The sequence below is a fragment of the Elephas maximus genome, chromosome 10 (genome assembly GCF_024166365.1).
Source record: "Elephas maximus indicus isolate mEleMax1 chromosome 10, mEleMax1 primary haplotype, whole genome shotgun sequence".
In the NCBI taxonomy this organism is placed as follows: Eukaryota; Metazoa; Chordata; class Mammalia; order Proboscidea; family Elephantidae; genus Elephas; species Elephas maximus.
The window spans coordinates 22,751,322-22,770,721 of NC_064828.1; positions in this window are offsets into that span (position 1 = coordinate 22,751,322).

The following is a 19,400-nucleotide window of genomic DNA, read 5'->3' on the forward strand; positions in this document are numbered from 1 at the left end:
CCTTTGGGCATGGTGACAAATAAAGATTCTATTTACTGCCCCCTCAGGATTTTTTTTTTTTCAGGACTGAACACATTTAATATAATATTGGTCCAGTTGTAACTGTCACAAAGGAGAAAGATCATTGAACGCTATAACAGCAATCATCACTCTACAATACTTTCCGCATCCTACCTCGCTAATCCCTACAACACCAAAGTGCAGAAGATACTTCAATACTTAGAGAAACTGAGAAACTATGAAGAGTTCTTGAGACTATAAAGAAGAGCTCCTGGGAGCACAAGACAAAACCATGTACGTGCTACTCAGGATTTTCTCTCACTCATAAAAAAGAAAAAAAAAATTTTTTTTTTTTTTAGACAACTTCATTTGAATGTCATTTGTACGCATGTCAAGGTTTGGAAACTACAATGATTCCCAAAATTACTGTGGTGAATGACAACATACAGAATGGGATAAAATATATATGATAAGGGATTAATACCCAGAAAATATAACACACACACAACACCCACTGCCGTCATAAAAGAACTCCTATATATCAACAGTTAACATTCCCACAATAATGGGCAAAGAATCAGAATAGACAATTCTCCAAAAAAGGTATGCAATTTGCTAATAGACAGATTAAAGATGCTCAACATCATTAGCTACCAGGGAAATGCGAATTAAAACCGCAGGGAAATACCATTTCATAGCCACTAGGACGACAACACACAACCACAACAGCAGCAACAGAATGACTACTGTTTAAAAAAAAACAGAAAATAATGAGGGGTACTTGCCAAGGTTGTACAGAAATTGAAACTCCTGTCCACTGCTGGTGGGGATGTAAAATGGTGCAGTCACCGTGGGAAACAGCTTGGCAGTTCCTCAAAAAGTTAAACACAGATTTACCAAAAAGCTGTTGCCCTTGAGTCAATTCCAACTCAGTGACCCTTTAAGACAGAGAAGAACTGCCCCACAGGTTTTCCAAGGAGTGACTGTTGCATTTCAACTGCCAACCTTTTGGTTAGCAGCCTGAGCTTAACCACTGGGCCATCAGGGCTCCAGATTTACCATATCACCCCATAATTCCACTCCTAGGTATAAATTTAGAGCTGAAATCAGGGACTCAAAGAGATACGTGCACGCCAATAGCCAAAACCCACAGGTCCACTGACAGATGAATGGATAAACGAAATCTGGTACTAAACCCGTTGCTGTCCAGTTGATTTCAACCCACAGGGACCCTACAGAGCAGAGTAGAACTGCCTCATAGGGTTTCCAAAGAGCAGCTGGTAGATTTGAGCTGCCGACCTTTTAGTTAGCAGCTGAGCTTTTAACCATTGCGCCACCAGGGCTCCAAATATGGTGCATACATACCATATGATCTTATTCAGCCATAAAGGGAAATCAAATTCTGATACACCTATGACATGGATGAACCTTGAAAACACTACACTAAGTGAAATAAGCCAGATACAAAAGGACAGATATTGTATGATTTGCCTTAGGTGAGGTATCTAGAAAAGGTAAATTCTAGAGACAGACACATAATATAGAATAGTGGTTACCAGGGATGGGGTTGGGAGTGGGTAATAGGTAGTTATTGCTTAATGGGGACAGAGCTTCTGTTTGGGATAACAAAAATGTTCTGGAAACGAAGATAGTAGTAATGGTTCCAACACTTTGAGTGTACTTAAAGTCACTGAATTATATACTTTAAAATGATTAAAATTATAAACGCTATGTACGTTTTACCACAATACAAAAAGATATGCCAAGAAAAAGAAAACTTTACAAAAAAATGTGGCAACTATGGCTAAAGGAGAACAGCCAAGCGATGCTCTGTTTGATGGAGGTCTTATCATGTCCTCTGGGCTTCTTTCACAAAAATGTACTCAAGAGCACTCCTGCTGTGACAGGGAAGGACTACGGCAAGGACGCTAGGACGTTAGTGGTAGCACCCTGACAACAGCAACATACTGGTGTTTCTTTCACCAATTTTCCAGCTTTATCTACCTTATCAACCTCCTGGCTGCATCTGCTACTTCTCAATTAACACCCAGATCCTAATGACCAACATGATGGTCAAAATGTCCTGCCTATCTCTAAAATATTTCCCCCAAAAGCCTGTCACTCAAAAGACCAAGGCTAAAAAAAAAAAGTTTATTTGAAAGGTGACAGTCTTTAACAATAATCTATGACACTCTAGAAGAAGCCCTGGTGGCAGAACAGTTAAGCACTTGGCTGCTAACCTAAAGGCTGATAGTTCGAACCCACCCAGCAGCTCCATGGGAGAAAGACCTGGTGATCCGCTTCCGTAAAGATTATAGTCTAGAAAACCATAGAGGGCAGTTATACTCTGTCACATGGGGTCACGATGAGTCAGAATTGGCTCAATGGCACAAAACAACAACAAACCACAACCTGACACTCTTGGAAGCATAAACAGCCACAGCCCTAATAAGACAGAACACAGTACAGGCCAATTTTGATGTATAATAGGTGTAATGGTTTTTGTTTTTTTTTTTCCTTAAAAAAAAAAAAAAAACCTAGCTAGTGGTCTGCTTCCTACAGAGGTGAATTATACAGATCTTGGTAATTTCAGGAAACCAGTAAAATGAGGAGGCCCAAATGGGGGACTCCACTCTTACCCCCTCCTCCACCCTCTTACACACACTATGGCATTATATACTCAAAGCCTAAAAAAATACAAAAATATAAATTTCTCTGGAACATTTTTTTTTTCTTTTAGCCAGAGGACTTGAGAAACCTGAGTGGGAAGGAACAGACCATTTCCCAGACCCCTGTTTTTCTAAGTCAATAAGCAAGGAGGTTTGTTCCTACTTCAGTAATTATTACATTACAGGGCATACAGATGACTGCTTTGTCAGCACAGACGCTAAACACAGAGATGTTTCAATTCCCTCCCAAGGCCAGCCTGTTAGTGCAGGCTCCTGTTTGATCCACGAGGATGCAATTCCCATGGTTTAGCATCTTTGCAAGACCAAGCAAATCAGATTAACGGCTGCAACTTTGTCAACACACAGGCTGGGGCCTGCTTAGAATAAAAGCTGATTTTTAAGACAGATACGACATGTACCTAAAAACAATGGCTCCTTTTAAAATGAGGTCCCAACAGCAGATTATGAGTAACCCCCCAAACATGATCAAAGTGCCAACAGTGGAATCACTGAATGTTATTAAAAATCTCTGATGTCTTTTCACAATTATACAAATGAAGTTTTAAGAAAATGATTAAAAGGCAAGACAATAGAAAACACACCACTGCCTGGGATAACATGCATGAGTCCAAAGCTTTCACCATAAAACTAGACTTTGAGTCATGGTGTACGAGGCAGGAGAAAAGCATTTCTGAATTCTCTACCAAGGGTGTCTGCCATCACCACATCAAGTTCCAGTCTGTTCCCACTACCTTCCTTTGGGAAGAGTTTCACCAATTTTATGCTGGAGGGCGAGGCACACCAGGATATGCACCCTATCCCCAAACAATCATCGGGCCAACAAGATCTCACCCCATTGACTATAACATTTAGTGTAGGCAGGCATAAGCCTGCGACTGAGGCCTGATCAGTTCCAGCTCTCCCCTGTGATTTCTCACTTTGGAGCTGAAGGAGAAGGGATCTTCCCTTGGGTTACAGAGCTAGAAGGATGTGAATCAAGAGTTTCTGAAAGCACCAAGAGGACAGCATCTGCGATAGAAAAGAATAAGGCCAACACAGAGAAAGAAGAGCAGAACCAAAAGACAGAATCAAGAGACGGGAGATAAAGAGACAGAAAACAAGCAAACAACCTCAAAGATTCTGAATCTCAGGACCTGGTTGGAGATTGGCCAGCTTCCTCACCAAGACATTAGAACCTGGTATGGCTCAATTACGTGAGGGGAAAAAAAAAGCTCATTTTTGTTTAGGATTCTTTCCGTTGGATTTCCATCCCATACAACAGAAAAGATCCTAACTTCTTATATGATAATTGATAATACACTGCAATTTCAAAGTATCCCCATTAATACACTTTCTAAGTAGAAAACTGAACCACATAGATATTCAGGAATAATTGCTTGCTGTTTTCTACATCAGCAAGGAGAAATATTTTATACTTAGAGAGGAAAAATATCGTAAAGCACAATGTTCTTCCATACTGACAAATTAGAGTTTCTTCAGTTCCCAAGGACATATGAAGAAAAGCATTTTTTGCTTCTCCTGGGCAGAAGCCAAGGCATTTACTAGTGCTTCTATACAAAGCACAATTTCCTAAGCCAGTGTATTAAACAGCCAGAGAGAAAGGAGCAGTCTAGGACAGGTTCAGAGGCTCAGAGGTCCAGAAGCCTTCTCCAAACTGCATCTTTAATGCATTGTAACTGAGAGCTTGCTAGGCACTTGCACAGTCTGTTGAGAGAAAGGTCTGACCAAACACAGGTGGCTTCTGTCAGTGCCACCTCCCCTAAAACATAGTCCTGTGAGGAAGCCTAAAGATTGTCATCTTCCATTCGCATCATTTCTGAGACATAAAGATGGAGAAAGAAAATGGAAAAGAATGCTCACTTTTTAGGGACAGAACACTAGCCTTTATTATTATTGTTGGCTATTGTTGTTGTTAGGTGCTATGAAGTCAGTTCTGACTCACAGTGACCCTATAGGACAGAGAAGAACTGCCCCATAGAGTTTCCAAGGAGCAGCTGGTAGATTTGAACTGACAACCTTTTGGTTAGCAGCCAGGCTCTTAACCACTATACCACCAGGACTGCTCTTGTTGGCTAGTGTTATTAATAGCAGTCACCATTCGTTTGCCAATGACTACTTGCCAGGAACTACTAAGCATTCTACTTATATTACCTCATATAATCCTCACAACTTCCCCTGTGAGGCAGGTAATATCATCCTCATTTTACAGATGAGAAACTAAAGTTCAAGAGGGTAGGTGACTTGTCCAAGTCACTCAGCTAGTAAGTTAAGTGGCTTCTCCAGGATTTGAACCCATGAGTTTATAAGTTCAAGCATTATAGTACTATCCACTGTTCCCCTCCACTGAGACCACCGCTTCCCAGTTCCTGTTGTATATCTAAAGGCATTTTATCCATTGGTCCTGATAGTAAGCTATAAACACAGTGGAAACACAGGAGACGTCTCTGATCAAGAGACCTGAGATTATTGTAACATGTTTAAGCAACATCTCGTATAATGCCAGTTAATCTGGCATGCAATTCTCTACTGACTCCCCCTCCTGAAAGTCTGAGTTCCGAGAGATATTACAGTAAGCCCTAGAAACAGCTAAGCTCTACTGAATCCCAATGGGGTGCCCACTAGGTGCTGCCTGCTGTAGACAACACAACGCAATTCTCCCTCTAGTAACTCAGATCCCCCATATGCAAACATGGAGCATCCTTTAGTACAATCAGTGCCACTGTGGAAGAAAGTCAGATGCCCGCCTAGCTGACTTGGTCCCCGTAAAGGCTTGGGGTCCGCACATTCCCCTCTTTTCTTCTGAAGCACCCATGTTGCACAGGGACAACAAGAAGTCCTGGCCTCTGCATCAGCCCATCCGCAATGTGTGGATGTCAATGTCAAACTCTCCAGGAGTCAGCAAGCAGCAGTGTGGGTGATTAAAACAAAGGGTTTTCTTTGACAATCTTAATTGCTGATGGGGATAAGGAAGGTTCCCCCTCCCCTCACACCCTGCTCCCAGCTACCTGTCCTTGAGTTCATTGAGGGCTTGGCTCTGTTCTCAGAGGGCAAGGGCATTGCTTGTTATTTGGGGGGTCAACACTTACATGCCTCAAGAGAGTCTGCTTTTGCAGAACTTGGAGAGCTCTGATGGAAGAAGAGAGATGCCGTTGATGGTGGTGGCGGTGGTCGTGGTGATGATGATGATGAAAAAGAAGAAAATGGTGATGGTGAATGTCACCTATAAATATAAACACAAAGCAGCAACAGATATCCTTCTAGTCATGGCCAAGTATAATCATTAATCAGCTTCCATTCCCTCTCCAACCCCACTGCGGTGCTCCCTCCCTGAGCCTCTGAGCTAAACACAACCCAGCTGCAAGCGCTGCATCCCCGCTCCCCCGCCTGTCTACCCTTCCTGTGCCAAGCTGGGAATGAGACTGCACCAGCGAGTCAAGAGGGTTGGGACCTGAGTGTTAAGGACAGGAGTTCTGTAGAGGAGGGTTGGGGTGACCTAGAGGCCCCACCAACGCACTTCAAAGCAGCCTGAGTAGGGTGCTGGAGGAACGGACGTAGAAGGGGAGAAGGATAAGGTAGCCAGGCAAACAGATTGGATGCCTCACCCCGAGAGCCCTGAAGCCGGGGAGGAGGAACAGACAGCCTTGATTCTGAAGGAGAAGAGGCAGGGCCGACCGCCAGCAGGACAGACAAGGCTCTCTTTACCTGAGCAGGTGTAGCAGCCGCGGCGGCTGCAGCGAGGATGCTGCGCTCCAGCCCAGACCTGAGGAAGCGTTCGTTGCGCCGTCCTCTGCCGAAGCCCCGCCCCGAGGCCCGCCTCCCTAGCACGCGCCGGCCGGACGGGCTGTTTGGGGGAGGTGAGAAGTGGATTGATTGGCACGGCCGTCAACCAATGGGCAGGTGCAGCGGCGCCCGGACAGGCAGATAGGAAGGCGGATGGAGGGCGACTGTGCCCAATCAGCAGCGGAACCGCTGGGCTTGGCAGGTGTGTGAAGCGGTTACTGGGCGCCGGGAGGCCCAGGCAGCTTGTTCTGAGGCGGTGGTCTCTAGGATTGGCCTGAAGTGGTTGGGCTCGGAACAGCCAATCCCCGGCACCATGTGTGGTTTAGAGACACCTTACTTGCTCCCCACGGACTCCCAGAGCGCACGCTCAGGGCTGGTCCACCGCTCAGGAGGAAGGCAATTTTGACTCACATGATTGCCGAAGTTCCCGCGCCTGGGAGACCCCGCAGGGCTGTGCCGTTCCAGTGGTCTAGTCAGCGCCCCTTGCCCCTGCACCTCCAGCCTAGCCGTTAGGGATCTTACGTGCTAAAAGGAGCAAAGAGAAACACCCAAGCAATAGAATTCACACGTAAAGCCACTTACGTTAGTTTCCCACCACCTCCCCCATAGAGACACCCCCACCATAACTCTTTAATTGGCAGGTCAATTACTTTGACTAAACAACAAAAATCCTAACCCCGTGGAGACCCCATGTGTTACAGAGTAGAACTGCTCCTTAAGGTTTTCTTGACTAATCTTTAAGGAAACATGGGGAACAAGGCCAGGTCTTTCTTCCCATATGCCGCTGGATGGGTCTAATCGCCTACCTTTAGGTTAGTAGTCAAGAGCAAACCGTTTGCGCCTACCAGGGACCTTATTACTTTGATTACTTGAAGTTAAAAGCTAGATAGGTTTGGGCTAAAAAAAAAAAAAAAAGGAGGGCCTTGGTGATCCGGGAAAGGAAGACTGAGTCTGAAGGTCTCACTTGGGTCTCACAAGGAAGGTTACCTGCTTGTTGGGAAAAATTCAAGATCTTGTTGGCCACCGTTCCTGTGCTGCTGAATTAGTGAGGACCTTGATGCCAAGGGAAGATCTCGTTGCCATGGTTTCCGTGCTGCTGAATTAGGGTAGACCTTGTTGCCAAAGTAAACCATTTTGCTCCAAATAAGTGTCTAACCGTAACTGAAATGAACTACCTTCAAACCTTTCATAAAACTATTTGAGACCTAATGATATAGGGATATATGTGGTTTGGGTAGCATTAGATCTGTTCCAACTAGGTAAGCACGAAAGAGCATTGCCTTTAACCTGCTTCCTGATAAATGCAAATTTTATCATCCATCTAGTGCTTAAAAATAGAATTCTATCCTGAACAGATTCTTTTTTCAAATAAGTGTGAAAAAAGGAAATAATTTTAAATTGATTTTTTCCTCAAAAAAAGTTTTTTTCCTAGAAATAAAAGAATTTACGGCAATTTTTTAAGATTTATTCTAACTGGTAATATTGGCCACACCCTGAAAGGAATTTTATATATGTGATTTTTTTCAATCTTCATGCATACCCTGTGTAAATCCTATTTTATAGGTAAGGAAACTGAGGCTCAGAGAGGTCAAGTATTTGTTTCTGGGTCACATAGTTAAAAGTCAAGTCAATGCTAGGTCACTACTGTTACTGGTTAAAATGCATCATCATTATCATCACTTAGAAGAAGAGCTAGAAGCATGAACACGACTCTTCTTTCCTTTTTATTTAAACATGAAAAATTGTCCTAGAGCAGCCCAGTTCCCATATCATTAACTTTTTTGAAACTGAGGTATTAGGTCCACTTCCAAGAGGTAAGCATCACCTCTGAAATGTGTTAGGACCAGCTGCAAGTCAGCTTTGTTCAAAGAAGGAAGCTGTGATTTGATATTGATAGGAAGGAAGGGAGGAAGTTTTTCCAGGGCTTGAATCTAAATAGATTCTAACTGATATAGACATCTTTTAAAGTAAGCCAACAGAATATCGTATCATGGCCATGAGAGCTTAGCCACAGAAGGAAAATTAGGGTGATAACCCAAAGTCTATTCCACAATTTCTTCATCATTTTTCTGAAGAGATTCATAAACGCTTTTCTGACCTTTAATCAAAACCAGACATATGTGCTTGCTCTAAGCTTGGGAGGGTGAAATGCACAGGAAGCCATGTAAAAAGGAGGAAAAGAAAAATACCTACTTTCCCAAAGACCCTATTTATAAAAACAGAATATAAGTAAGTTAAAGGTTAAAGATGAGTACAAAGGTACATCACTAATTAACAGATTAGCGGTATAGACGTTTAGGGTTGTACAAGTCCTTTCTTTAGTAAACAGTTTCTAAGTGTCTAAATTTTTTTTTTTTTTAATGTATGTTAGGTGGCCTACTAGATAATAAGGCTGTACAGTTCAATAAAACCCATTTCCTGACCTCAGTGAAGTACAGGCTAGTTGAGGTCAGTCTGGATCAGGCTTGAAGAGATCACTGTATGAACATAATTGCAAGTCCTCACAACCACTCAGCAGAGTAGTAGTCCCATTTCACAGATGAGGAAACTGAGACAAGAGAAGACAACTCCCGTAAGGCTCCATAATTAAGAAAAAAAGTCTTAATCCCCAACCTTTCTGACCCCAAGGCCCATATTTTTGCAGTAAACCATACTGCCCTCCTAAGGAAAGAGACTGTCTCTCATAATCCCCCACTGAAATCTACCCTGTCCTGAAATACATGATGCAGCGACTGAATCTTAAAATACTGAACTCAGTTGATTTTTTTTTTTTTTAATCACAGTACCCTGCTATCTATTTCTAAATGGTGCCAAAAACTTATAAAAGATGGTTCCTGCCTACTTGGGGCTTCCTGTACTGTTTACATGTCCCCTTTTTAAGCCCCTGGTAGTAGAGAGACGAATTTCGTGTAATTCCCCAGCCATTTTCAAACTCTGCTGCTTCTTTTTTTTTTTTTTTTGCCTCTAGGAGTATCATCACTTCCTCACTTATAGCAAAATGAGACAGTAAAGTTAACTGCAAAGTATGGTTCAAAGATCAGCAGGAGTGACCTCATCTGGAGGCTTGTTAGCAATGTAGAATCTCAGGCCCATTTTGGACCTACTTAATGAGAATCTGCATTTTTATAAGTTCGCCCAGGTGATTCCTATGCTTTAAAGTTTTAGGACTGTTTAGCCTGTGTGAAATGCTTTTAATAACCCCAGAATCTTACTGCCCAAAGAGGCTTGCTCCTGACCCTGGATCAGGTAGAAAAAGAGACAGAGATAGAAGAGGAAAGAAGAGGGGAGGGGAGGGGAAGGAAAGGGAAGAGAAAGGCTTGCAGTGCAAATATTCACTTCCACTTCTACCATTACCGCTAACATGGAGAACATTACTGCCCACAGATCTCTTCTTTCAAATGAGTAAACAACCCCTTCCCTATAAGGAGAGGCTTTGGGCTCAGATATATATTATAATATTCCTGAAGCTCCCAATCCTACTGCTGTGACCATTTTCTTGTGTTCTCCCCACCTCCCATAGCCTGAGAGAGTCACCCGCAGTCTGAAAACCTTGGATGTCACTGTTCAGCCACTGCATGCTTCCTTCCAAAGAAAGAGATGAATAAACCCTTCCACAATCAAGGGCCAGCTCAAATGCCACTTCCTCCAGGAAGCCTTCCCTCATCCCTGTCAGAGTTCATCTCCAGCTCTGAGCTGCAATAGCATGTTGCTTATATCTCTCTTATCACATTGTGCCTCATAAAAGGCTGCATACATATTTATTTCTCTTCTTGGATTCAAAGCAAAGTGATTCTCTGTGGTTTACCTTTTCAACCCCCTCTATGCCTTGCATATGATAAGTGATCTACTTTGTTGAATTGAATCTCTGTCCTTCCCTGAGCTCAGTGACTACTATGCGTGACCTAGAAAATCAGAAGAGGTCAAAAAGGAACAGAGAAATGGAGGCAAAGATAAGATCTCAAGCATTTTGGTGGTTCCATTTGGCAGTACTCCAATGCAGTTGGGGAGAAGAGAAATGGAATGTTCTGGGCGATGTTGTAGCTGGCCTTGGGGTCTCACCTTCACATCACTTGATCAATGGAGAGTATGAAGTTTCTTTTGCCCAAGAGCTGATGACAGGAAATGGGGATCTGTAGAACCCGTGTATGGATGTCAACGGAAGAGCAGCAGGAGTGAAAATGAGAACGAGACACTCCAAGTGGATGCTGGGAGGTATAAAGGGAACAGAAATGAGATGATCATCCCAGTGAGCACTCCCAGGGAAGTGGACCATGCTCTCTCACAGAGGAGGAGTGTGCTATCACAGGAAAAGACAGCATGCTAGATAATTCTAGAAACAATTCAACATTATATCCCACTAACTAGTTATGTGGCCCAGCCCAAAACACGTTAACCTCTCTGGACTTCAGTTTCTTCATCTGTCACTAATGGGGAATGACACAATTATCCCAGAGCCCCTGCCACAGGGCCACTAGGGTTAATGTTCCTCTTTGTTCATATTTATACACACAATATCTGCATGAATATTGTATTTATTCCAACCCCAAGACAAATCATCTATGAGAGGAAAAAGCCATCCACAGGAAACATTAAACATGAAACCAATGATTACATTCCTCTGAAATGTAGGCCACTGGGAGCAAACCTAATCTCCAAGATGTTTCCACCTCATTTGCCCTCAGCTGTATAATCAGCTTTTCGTCTCAGCGCCAGATAAATGCAACATGCCTGCTGCCACATCCATCCTAATATAGATACTATTCTATCAATCAGTAGCTATTCCTCACCCTCAGATTCTCTGAAAATACTTAGCGACATCAAAATGCCAGTCTCTGCAACACATGCAAGGACCTAAGACACAGAAAAACAAGGCTTTGCACTGCAGCTTCGTCACTTACCATGGCTTCTCAGCCTGAGATAAGATAAATTGGGCCATGGAAAAGTCAGAACTTAAATAACGATTAAAAATACTTCCTCAGGCCACAAGAATGGTTTCACTTCAAACTGAGGGGGCTTACTCTTATCTGGGGCATCATCCATATTTATTCCCCAACTCATTCCAAAAAGGATATGAAATGACAAATTACCCTTGTAATGTTGCACTGTGTAGGTGAACATTGTGGAGGCTGATAAAATGTTTGCAGACTGACAAGTTTTTTTTTTTTAACTTGCCTACAGAAGTATTAAAAATATCTTAACTGCCACCTGAAGCACCATATGGAGGAACTACTCTTGCATAAATTGCGTTTGGGCTGTCATGTCAGATGAAGAAAGCAAGAACTTAAATCTCAAGCAGAAACTATTAAATCACTCATATTAATTCCGTGGAAAAGCTTGGGCTTGACTCAACAGGAAAACTCATAATGATCGTAGTTGTCTTGAATATAATGGAGTGGAGTGGAGGACATGAAAGTTTCGTGGCAAGAGTTATACCTCAGAGGCGGGGCCAAGATGGCAGAATAGCCAGACACTTCCTGCGATCCATCTTAAAGACCCGAAAAAACAAGTGAAAGGATTATATTTATGACAAGCAAAATTGTCTTTCCAATATGAAGGTGAAATTAGGACATTTCCAGATAAACACAAGTTTAGGGAATTCATAAAAACCAAACCAAAACTACAAGAAATACTAAAGGGAGTTCTTTGGTTAGGAAATAAATAATATCAGGTATCAACCCAAGACTAGAACACTGGACAGAGCAATCAGAAGTCAACCCAGACAGGGAAAAAAAATAAGTCAAGATAAAAAAAAAAAAAAAACGCTGAAAACAGGGAAACAGTGATGTTATTACGTAAAAGAAGACAACATTAAAATAATAAAGAGGGACTAAGAAATGGTAGTCATAGATCTTCCATATGGAGAGGAAGACAGGCGATACAAAGAAGTAAAAAAAAAAAAAAAAAAAGTTAGGTTTAAATTTGGAAAAATGGGGGTAAATAGTTAGGTAATCACAAAGGAAACAAACTACACATCAAAATAAAATACAAGAAAAAAATAGAGACTCAGCAGAAACAAAATCAACAACAGCAAATATGAGGAAAGGACAATATGTAAGGAAAATCTACTCAGTACATAAAATTAAGTGGGAAAAAGAAACCGTCAACAACACACAAAAAAAGACATCAAAATGGTAGCACTAAATTCATAACTATCCATAATTATGCTGAATGTAAATGGAGGGACTAAATGCACCAATAAAGGGAGAGAAAGTGGCAGAATGGATTAAAAGACACGATCTGTCTATATGCTGCCTACAAGAGACATACCTTAGACTTAGAGACACAAACAAAAACTCAAAGGATGGAAAAAAATATATCAAGCAAACAACAATCAAAAAAGAGCAGGAGTGGCAATATTAATTTCTGGCAAGATACACTTTAAAGTTAAATCCATCAGAAGGGATAAGGAAGGTCACTATATAATGATTAAAGGGACAATATACCAAGAAGATATAAACCCAAAACCACCCAGTGCCTTCGGGTTGAAGATATAACCATATTAAATATTTATGTACCCAATGACAGGGCTGCAAGATACATGAAACAAACTCTATCAGCATTGAAAAGCGAGATAGACAGCTCCACAATTATAGTAGGAGACTTCAACACACCACTTTCAGTGAAGGGTAGGACATCCAAAAAGAAGCTCAATAAAGGCACGGGAGATCTAAATGCCACAATCAACCAACTTGACCTCATAGACATACACAGAACACTCTAACCAACAGAAGCCAAGTATACTTACTTTTCTGGTGCATATGGAACATTCTCTAGAATAGACCACCTATTAGGTCATAAAACAAGCCTTTGCAGAATCAAAAACATTGAAATATTACAAAGCATCTTCTCTGATCATAAGGCCATGAAAGTAGAAATCAATAACAGAAAAGGCAGGGAAAAGAAATTAAACACTTGGAACTAAACAATACCCTGCTCAAAAATGACTGGGTTATAGAAGACATTAAGCATGGAATAAAGAAATTTGTAGAATCCAGTGAGAATGAAAACACTTCCTATCAGAGCCTTTGGGACACAGCAAATGCAGTGCTCAGAGGTCAATTTTTATCAAGAAATGCACACATCCAAAAAGAAGAAAGGGCCAAAATCAAAGAATTATCCCTAAAACTTCAACACATAGAGAGTAACAAAAGAAACCCTCAGGCACCAGAAGAAATTAGAGCAGAATTAGAATGAAACAGAGAATGGAAAAAAAAAAATTGGAAGAGTTAATGAGACCAAAAGCTGATTCTTTGGAAAAATTAACAAAATTGATAAACCATTGGCCAAACTGACAAAAGGAAAACAGGAGAGGAAGCAAATGGCCTGAATAAGAAATGAGATGGGCGATATTACAAGAGACCCAACTGAAATTAAAAGAATCATATCAGGTTACTACAAAAAATTGTACTCTAACAAATTTGAAAACCTAGAAGAAATGGATGAATTCATAGAAACACACTACCTAACTAAACTAACACAAACAGAGGTAGAACAACTAAACCGACCCATAATTAAAGAAGAGATTGGAAAGGTAATCAAAACACTCCCAACAAAAAAAAGCCTTGGCCCGGACAGCTTCACCGAAGGGTTCTACCAAACTTACAGAGAAAGGTTAACACCACTACTACTAAAGGTATTTGAGAATATAGAAAAGGACAGAATACTCCCAAAATTATTCTTTGAAGCCAGCATATCCCTGATACCAAAACCAGGTAAAGATACCACAAGAAAAGAAAATTATAGACCTATATCCATAATGAATGTAGATGCAAAAATCCTCAACAAAATTCTAGCCAATAGAATTCAACAACATATGAAAAAGATCATTCACCATGACCAAGTGGGATTCTTCCCAGGTACGCAGGGATGGTTTAACATTAGAAAAACAATTAATGTAATCCATCATATAAATAAAACAAAAGACAAGAACCATATGATCTTATCAATTGATGCAGAAAAGGCATTTGACAAAGTTCAACACCAATTCATGATAAAAACTCTCAGCAAAATATGGATAGAAGGAAAATTCCTCAACATAATAAAGGGCGTTTATACAAAGCCAACAGCCAACATCATCCTAAATGGAGGGAATCTCAAAGAACTCCTCTTGAGATCAGGAACCAGACAACTGATACTCTCTATCACAGCTCTTATTCAACATTGTGCTGGAGGTCCTAGCCAGAGCAATTAGGCTAGATAAAGAAATAAAGGGCATCCAGATTGGTAAGGAAGAAGTAAAAGTATCTCTATGTGCAGATGACATGATGCTATACACAGAAAACCCTAAAATATCCTCAAGAAAACTACTGAAACTAATAGAAGAGTTCAGCAGAGTATCAGGATACAAGATAAACATGCAAAAATCAGATGGATTCCTCTATACCAACAAAGAGAACATCGAAGAAGAAATCACCAAATCACTACTATTTACAGTAGCCCCCAAGAAGATAAAATACTTAGGAATAAATCTAACCAGAGATGTAAGAGACCTATACAAAGAAAACTAGGAGACACTACTGCAAGAAACCAAAAGAGACCTACATAAGCGGAAAAACATACCTTGCTCATGGATAGGAAGACTTAACTTTGTAAAAATGTCTCTTCTACCAAAAGCCATCTATAGACACAATTCAATTCTGACCAAAATCCCAAAGACATTTTTTAATGTGCTGGAGAAACAAATCACCAACTTCATACGGAAGGCCAAGAGGCCCTGGATAAGTAAAGCATTACTGAAAAAGAAAGACAAAGTGGGAAGCCTCACTCTACCTGATTTTAGAACTTATTATAATTGCCACAGTAGTCAAAACAGCCTGGTACTGGTACAACAACAGATACATGGACCAATGGAACAGAAATGAGAATCCAGACATAAATCCACCCACATATGAGCAGCTGATATCTGACAAAGCCCCAAAGTCAGTTAAATGGGGAAAAGACAGTCTGTTTAACAAATGGTACTGGCATAACTGGATATCCATCTGCAAAAAAATGAAACAAGACCCATACCTCACATCATGCACAAAAACTAACTCAAAATGGATCAAAGACCTAAATATAAAATCTAAAATAATAAAGATTATAGAAGAAAAAATAGGGACAACATTAGGAGCCCTCATACATGGCATAAACAGTATACAAAACATTATTAACAATGCAGGAGAAAAACTAGATAACTGGGAGCTCCTAAAAATCAAACACCTATGCTCATCCAAAGACTTCACCAAAAGAGTAAAACGATTACCTACAGATTGGGAAAAAGTTTTTAGCTATGACATTTCTGATCAGCGCCTGATCTCTAAAATCTACATGATACTGCAAAAACTCAACTACAACTATTAAAAGATGGGCAAAGGATATGAACAGACACTTCACGAAAGAAGATATTCAGCAGCTAACAGATATATGAGGAAATGCTCATGATTATTAGCCATTAAAGAAATGCAAATCAAAACTACAATGAGATTCCATCTCACTCCAACAAGGCTGCCATTAATCCAAAAAACATAAAATAATAAATGTTGGAGAGGTCATGGAGAGACTGGAACACTTATACACTGCTGGTGGGAATGTAAAATGGTACAAGCACTTTGGAAATCAATTTGAACGTTCCTTAAAAACTAGAAATAGAACTACCATACGATCCAGCAATCCCACTCCTTGGAATATATCCTAGAGATTTAAGAGCCTTTACACTAACAGATAATTTGCACACCCAGGTTCACTGCAGCACTGTTTACAATAGCAAAAAGTTGAAAGCAACCAAGGTGCCCATCAACAGATGAATGGGTAAATAAACTATGGTATATTCACGCAATGGAATACTACACATTGATAAAGAACAATGATGAATCCATGAAACATTTCATAACACAGAGGAATCTGGAAGGCATTATGCTGAGTGAAATTAGTCAGTTGCAAAAGGACAAATATTGCATAAGACCACTATTATAATAACTGAAGAAATAGTTTAAACAGAGAAGAAAATATTCTTTGATGGTAACGAGAGAGGAGAGGGAGGGAGGGAGGGAGAAGGGTATTCACTAATTAGATTAAAAAAAAAATTAATTAGATAGTAGATAAGAACTACTTTAGGTGAAGGGAAAGACAACACATAATACAGGAGAGGCCAGCAAAACTGGACTAAACTAAAAACAAAGATGTTTCCTGAATAAACTGAACACTTCGAAGGCCAGCATAGAGGGGGCAGGGGTTTGGGGAACATGGTTTCAGAGGACATCTAGGTCAATTGGCATAATAAAATCTATTAAGAAAACATTCTGCATCCCACTTTGGAGAGTGGCTTCTGGGGTCTTAAACGCTAGCAAGCGGCCATCTAAGATGCGTCAATTTGTCTCAACCCACCTGGAGCAAAGGAGAATGAAGAACACCAAAGACACAAGGTAATTATGAGCCCAAGAGACAGAAAGGACCACATAAACCAGAGACTACATCAGCCTGAGACCAAAAGAACTAGATGGTGCCTGGCTACAACCAATAACTGCCCTGACAGGGAACACAACAGAGAACTCCTGAGGGAGCAGGAGAACAGTGGGATGCAGACCCCAAATTCTCATAACGAAACCAGGCTTAATGGTCTGACTGAGGCTAGAAGGACCCCAGAGGTCATGGTCCCCAGACCTTCTGTAAGCCCAAGATAGGAACAATTCCCAAAGCCAACTCTTCAGACAGGGATTGGACTGGACTGTGGGATAGAAAATGATACTGGTGAATAGTGAGCTTCTTGAATCAAGTAGACACATGAGACTATGTTGGCATCTCCTGTGTGGAAGGGAGAGGAACACGCAGAGGGGGTCAGAAGCCGGCCAAATGGACACAAAAGTAGAGAGTGGAGGGAAGGAGTGTGCTGTCTTATTAGGGGTAGAGCAATTAGGAGTATATAGCAAGGTGTATATAAATTTTTGTATGACAGACTGACTTGTAAACTTGTAAACTCGCTTAAAGCACAATAAAAATTAAAAAAAAAAAAAAAGGTATAGCTCCTCAGGCACTGCAGCATGGCTTCCACTCAATGAAATCCCACTGACTAATCATTAGCTGGCAAGACAGGCTTGGCATGCAGCTTTGTCAAGGGTCATTTGCTGAGTCACGGAAGCCATCAGGCTGTACCCTTATGGGCTGGAGACAACAAGATTTTGAGGCACCTGCTTTATGACGAACCACCCAAAGATGATGGACAAGGAAGAATATCCCCAGCCGGGGCAGAATTTCAGACAACACAGCAAAATCATGTTCTGTGGTACAAACTAGCCTAGAATGGCAGCACTCAGAGGAATCAATGCCAAAGGCAGCAGCTCTGCTGAGAACAGCTACAGCCTCTAGAAGAAAGGAATATCTTTCTTAGGGTTTCTTTACTGATTATGAAAGTATCACATGATCATTGTAATTTGAAAAATGCAAGAAAGCACAAGGGAGAAAAGAAAAACTGATTATAAACACACCATTCATTTATTTAATCAAGCATTTCTTGAGCCCCTTTAAATACCATCCCCTCTACTAGGCACGAAGCCCTGGTGGAACAGTGGTTAAGAGCTCAGCTGCTAGCCAAAAGTCAGCAGTTAGAATCCACCAGCTGCTTCTTGGAAACCCTCTGGGGCAGTTCTGCTCTGTCCTGCAGGGTAGCTATGAGTCAGAATCAACTCAACAGCAATGGGTTTGGTGTTTTTTTGGTTTTACTAGGCACAGAAGATACAAAGGTGCACACAAACCTACTCTCTGGGAGCTTATAGCGCACAAAGGAGACAGAGTATAAACACACAAAGCAGAATATCATTACAAACTAAAGAATGTAGTTCTCTAACAGCAAATATAAAGGAAGCTGACCACACTTGGGTGTAGGGGAGAAGAGCGGCACCCTGAGAAAGCTTCCTGAGGAGGTGACTCTTAAGCTGAGATCTGAGGGAATTAATTAGTCAAAAGAGGGGTAAAGGGCCTACCAGGAATAACATGTGCTAAGCTTCTTGGCAGGAGAGATCATGATGTGTGTTGAAGAACTAAGAGAAGCCAGTGTGTGTAGACTCAGAGTTGGAAGGAAAGGGCGAGACATGAGGCCAAAGAAGTAGGCAGGAGACAGACCTCAAAGGACATTGACAACCTCTTCATATAGGTCCTTCAAATATTTTACTTAAGCATATGTGCACATACATGTGTATCTGTATATATGCATACATAATACGTACTACCATTAAATAGGAAACCCTGGTGCGTAGTGCCATGGCTACTAACCAAAAGGTCAGCAGTTCAAATCCACCGGATGCTCCTTGGGAACTCTACGGGGCAGTTCTGTTCTGTCCTATAGGGTCGCTATGAGTCAGAATCGACTTGATGGCAAATGTATACATACTTATATACCACCATCAAACTGCCACATTTTCTGTGTTTTAACCTTTTCTTAAGTTCGTATATTAGTGGTCTTGTACAATGTTTGTTCTTTTGTGACTGACTAGTTGCATTCAGAATAATGCCCTCCAGGTTCATCCATGTTGTGAGATATTTCCTGGATTCATCATTGTTCTTTATTGTTGCACAGCATTCTATTGTGTGTATGTACCATAATTTGTTTATCCATCCGTCCATTGATGGGCACCTAAGTTGTTTCCATCTTTTTGCTATTGTGAGCAGTGCTGCAGTGAACATGGGGGTGCATATGTCTACGCGTGTGACGGTTCTTATTTCTCTAGGACATAGGAGGGGAATTCACTAACTAGATAGCAGACAAGGTAAAGGGAAGGACAACACACAATAAGGGGGAAGTCAGCACAACTGAGCCAAAACAAAAGTTAAGAAGTTTCCTGGACACATGCAAACACCTTGAGGGACACGGTACCTGGGGCTGGGGCCTTGGGACCATAGTTTCAGGGAACATCTAGGTCTATTAGCATAACAAAGTTTGTTAAGAAAATGTTCTGG